General features: G+C 36.4%; 1 long non-coding RNA gene across 1 annotated transcript; it reads right to left on the reverse strand.

Moving 5' to 3' along the window:
- Positions 1 to 989: 989 nt before the first annotated feature.
- Positions 990 to 3,858, reverse strand: LOC149170787 (uncharacterized). Its single transcript, XR_016259504.1, has 3 exons — positions 3,043 to 3,858; positions 1,996 to 2,162; positions 990 to 1,082 (listed from the first exon to the last, which is right to left on the reverse strand). It is a non-coding gene; the product is annotated as an uncharacterized LOC149170787 (long non-coding RNA).
- Positions 3,859 to 5,485: the final 1,627 nt, after the last annotated feature.

Below are 5,485 nucleotides of genomic sequence, written 5' to 3' on the forward strand. Positions count from 1 at the left end.
ATGTTAATGTATTACCTGATGTTAAAGCAATTGCCACAACAGAACTTTTAGCAACAGTCATAACCAAAAGGTAAACTATATTTACCACCATAAAACAAGGATTGCTACAAAATTGCTGCATGAAACATTTGCTGCTAAAAGAAATCGGGAAACAGAAAAGACTATAATATCCCTACTAACAAAATAGTGATTGTGTAAAATGCAACATACAGGAACATCCCAGGACTTCGAAAAAGTTCAAAGCATTTTATTTATTTCCCTTTTAATTGTTAATTGCTAGTATTATCTCTCTGGTAGTGACCACAGTGGCCAATCTTATATGGTTACTGCCCATTTCAGTAGGTCCTCTCAGCCTCTCATGGTAGCCCTAGAGCAATCTCATTCTGATTTGCACATTGTAAGTCAGATAGTCTCATGAAGCTCTAAGAATGGACAAGCTTAATGGAATCATAATACAAAATTGCAAGCCATGGACAGGACAAGTCTCTATAACTAAGTGGCTATTGCCATAAATGCTGGTGTAAGAGAACCTGCCATTCCATATTAGTTCCTTTGTAAAATCCATTGATGAAACCTGTTGCATGCAGGCATTGAAACGAAAGTGGAATTGGGTTCGGATTGATTCCACCGAAACGTTATCAACTGCTTCCTTCTTACTCTGGTTCGGAATCCCACATCGTTTGACACACCACAACATCCTCGGATTCATCAGCATTTCAAGGTCTAAAATCCCCCAAGAATAGTGTTATCATCTACTAAAGTTCTGGAAAACATTCTTACTCAAGAAACATGATTTATTTTCATATTAGATTTTGAAAATACACGAAAGTCACTAATGCTATGATGATACAACAATAGTTCCAGTATCTGCTGCAATTCATTACATATGTTTCAGTTGATCTTTCAATTGAACTTGTTCTTATAAATGTGATTGACAAGTTCCGTAACATCAGTCCCACAGCTTTGGAAATTTCTGGAAATTTCTATTTTCAGGTCACCAACGCTTCGACGCCTTTACTTCTGCCAGTGTAAATGAGACCTTGATTCTTAGCAATACTGGCAAGGGCTTCAATTTTTTCTCCCTGTACAGTAATAACAATTTTTAGTTAGTAAGGGTAACAAATATCTAATGGTTTTAACAGATTTTAGAAATCAGGACATTGCCCAAACTGAATGCTATTTCCATATGTATTATAGAATCACTATTTCCATATGTATTATAGAATCACTGTAGGAAAAACGGTGTATTTTCTTAAAAGGAATGCTGTGATGTACCATTAAAGCTGTTACAACCAACATTATCTGAGCGAAAAACTTTGTTAAAAAAATAACAGAAACTCTCCATGAACAGTGATAACGTAATAGGAAAGCAAATCAACCACAGTATAGAATAAGTATAAGATTATCACTGAGTTGTTCCTCAGATCTCATTGACCAGTTCTTTTTCTTCACCAAATTCAGTGCCAAATAGGGAGATGAGGTGCTTATTTATATTAGTTCAATCCACCGTGAACCGTCATGACTATAGGAGGAGGTCAACTTGAGTTTAGTTTGAGCTGACTCCTGCAATTGATAGTAAATCCATACTTTTGATATTGCTCTTCAAGGGTTACTGAGAGTCATTCCAAGTACATCACTCGACATCACTGGTTTGAGATCATCTTGCATGCAGTTTAATCTCTGTTCTGTTATTGAATTTGGATGCTATGCGTAATTTGGAAAAGGCTTACAAGGTAACATTTCCCCAATTTTTTTTGAAATCATGGTATATATTCTGAGATTTTGAGGAGCCATTTACCTGAGGCATTGTGGCTGTTTGTGTTCTTACTGTTACTGCTAATCTAGATAGTATCATAAGGAGAATCCTCACTAGTGCCTAATGAGTAAATAACCGATAAGAAACTGTAACCTTCAAAACATTTTAAACATCAGAAATAAATTTGCAGTATTGTCTTACACTAGAGAATTTAGTTCTAAAGGATATTGTGATGTTACCTTGGGGATTACTTGAGAAGGTTTCTCAATATCACTATCACATTTCTCAAATATTGGACTTGCTTCAGATGATATGAACTTCAATGATTGTGGCAGACTTTCAGGAGGTGCTCTTTTAACTAAATTGACGACTTCAATGGACTTCATATTGATACATATTTCAGGATCTGTAAAATTCATCTTGTGTGTCATGTTAATGTATTACCTGATGTTAAAGCAATTGCCACAACAGAACTTTTAGCAACAGTCATAACCAAAAGGTAAACTATATTTACCACCATAAAACAAGGATTGCTACAAAATTGCTGCATGAAACATTTGCTGCTAAAAGAAATCGGGAAACAGAAAAGACTATAATATCCCTACTAACAAAATAGTGATTGTGTAAAATGCAACATACAGGAACATCCCAGGACTTCGAAAAAGTTCAAAGCATTTTATTTATTTCCCTTTTAATTGTTAATTGCTAGTATTATCTCTCTGGTAGTGACCACAGTGGCCAATCTTATATGGTTACTGCCCATTTCAGTAGGTCCTCTCAGCCTCTCATGGTAGCCCTAGAGCAATCTCATTCTGATTTGCACATTGTAAGTCAGATAGTCTCATGAAGCTCTAAGAATGGACAAGCTTAATGGAATCATAATACAAAATTGCAAGCCATGGACAGGACAAGTCTCTATAACTAAGTGGCTATTGCCATAAATGCTGGTGTAAGAGAAAGGGCACTTGGACTAGGACTAACTGTAATAGCCACTCTCAAAGTTATCAACGAAGTTGGAGTTTTTATTTCCCTTGAGACTAGCTTTTCTCTGTTATCAAAGCATTCAAGAATTTGAATTATCTGACCAATAAGCTCGGAATGCAGAAATCCAAGTATGATTCTGAGTCTAGGATAATTTGCAGCAAGCTGAGAACCTCAGCAGTGACCCTTAGAAATATCCATGGAACACCCAACGGTGCAAGAATTGAGCAAAAATAAGAAACTGATAAGCCATATGAATTTGAGAAACAAAATTCCAAGGTAGCTTCTCCACTGTGGAACATTACATGGAGAATTTGGAAAATCAGTTGTTGAACTCTGTATTAAATTCAGAAAGAGAAATGGACTCCAATGGAGAGGTAGAATATCAAGATTCTCTCGCAATTGGATGGGTTAATACAACCCCAGCTTATGCCAAACCTGCAACACATGTACCACCATGTAGTGAAAGTCATAAAGCTTAGCAACTCGCAAGTCAGATAGTCTCATGAAGCTCTAAGAATGGACAAGCTTAATGGAATCATAATACAAAATGACAAACCATGGACAGGACAAACCTCTATAACTAAGTGGCTATTGCCATAAATGCTGGTGTAAGAAAAAGGGCACTTGGACTAGGACTAACTGTAATAGCCACTCTCAAAGTTATCAACGAAGTTGGAGTTTGGAGTTTTTATTTCTCTTGAGACTAGCTTTTCCCTGGTTATCAAAGCATTCAAGAATTTGAATTATCTGACCAATAAGCTCGCACTTCACAAATCCGAGTGTGATCCAGAGTCTAGGATAATTTGCAGCAAGCTGAGAACCTCAGCAGTGATCGTTAGAAATATCCATGGAACACCCAACGGTGCAAGAATAGAGCAACTGAGATAAACCAGAATAACAGTCCCTACCCAAAGGGTGATTCTCACTGCTTTCAATCAACTAAGATGGCTGGTGTAGACCTCTTAAAGCCACCATGAGAATATGGGTGCCTAATAAGCATGGACTTATGCTCTGAATTAACGTTCTCTAACACCATCCCCTAACCAAAGGGCAAATCCTAACATGGCTGGTGTAGACCTCTCAAGCCACCATGAGAATATGGGTGCCTAATGAGAATATGGGTGCCTAATAAGCATGGAGAATATGGGTGCCTAATGAGAATATGGGTGCCTAATGAGAATATGGGTGCCTAATAAGCATGGACTTATGTTTGAGCACTGTAATTGGCCAACTCTGAATAAAACACATTCATCTAAAGAACAAATGACTTTTCTTTTCTAAACCCAGGTCATCTTCGAAGAACTGCTGCGCAAGGGCAAAAATCATTTAGCACACCATATCTCAGTTTAAGCTGTCACCGCTCTTACTAGTTAAGAAAAGGGAATGCTTATGCTATTCTTCAATTTTTTTTTATAACTGTTGGATGAAGTTCATGGCCCGCACCTGTCAGAAAAATATGACAAAGTGCAGTGGGAGGTCACTGAAATGTAATGAATAGATGTTTAAGCTAGGGTCAGATGTATTTATCAACTTCTAACCCGGGTTCTTCATCCTAGTCTTCTTACTTCATATTGATTTGAGATATGTGGAACTTTCTTAGGATAATGTATTCTCTTTATTACTATGATACGCGTGCATGCCTTGATTCTAATTGTGTTCATTGGGTACTTGTAGATTGCAAAACCCCTGTAATGGTTTTTCACTTTTCATGGATAATATCAACGAGGTCTTCAAACTTCCATTACCAATTTATAAAATATTTTTTAATGCTATGGAATAGTAGGAATCTGTATTATCCAACGAGGTCTTCAAACTTCCATTACCAATTTATAAAATATTTTTTATTGCTATGGAATTGTAGGAATCTGTTACCAATTCATAATAGGAATCTATTACCAATTCATAATTTTTATTTTTTTCTAGTTGTTTAGGTTCAAATTCCGCTCTCATTATAACCCTTAGGCTAGTGTCAACAACCCACATGCCAGTGCTTAACAGGAAACTTACCAGATAACAAGAGCCTAGAGTCTAGACATCCCACCTAGAAGTATCTATCTTTAACTTTATCACAAAAATTTTTCTTACATTATAAAGACGAAAGAAAGATAAGATCTTTGCCATTACTGATTCCTAAAATACATTTTTATTATTTGGAATAGTCTGAATCCATTAGCAATTCATAAAATACGTTTTAATGATATGGAATTAGTGGGAATCAATTGGAATGGATATGGCCTGCTCTTAGCTTTTGTAATCAAGTTTGGCGTCTACCACATATATTTGAAAGCAAGTTTCAATAGATTTCCTGCCTTTATGTAAAGGAGCCACCCTAGTGAAGTCCCAAGGGAAGTGTGGCTTATGAAGGTAAATGTATGTTTGTCGTTGATAAGATACAGAACAACTTGACAAACTTTTTAAAGATAGTTTAATCTCCACTGATTTCCATATGTGTATAACCACAAAGGATATGTCACAAAGTATTAACTTTATTTATGGAGTAAATTCTTTTGGAATTAATTGAGAATTGCATACATTGGAGTATCGTTGCACTGATCCTTGTATTTTCCTAATTATGTAAAGTAGGATATTTTGGTTGGTCGTATACCCGGGGATTCTTTGATTGCGCAAACCGATGGAACTCAAGTCCAGCAGGCAGTATTCTGTACACCTTGGTACACCTTGGGGATAAAGTGGTTCCCTCAAATTATCTTTAGGCCGAGGGACAAACAACTGGGCAAAAATGCA

The sequence above is a fragment of the Pinus tabuliformis genome, chromosome 4_2 (genome assembly GCF_031772625.1).
Source record: "Pinus tabuliformis cultivar Carrire ecotype Pingquan chromosome 4_2, CPIR1, whole genome shotgun sequence".
NCBI classification, from domain to species: domain Eukaryota; kingdom Viridiplantae; phylum Streptophyta; class Pinopsida; order Pinales; family Pinaceae; genus Pinus; species Pinus tabuliformis.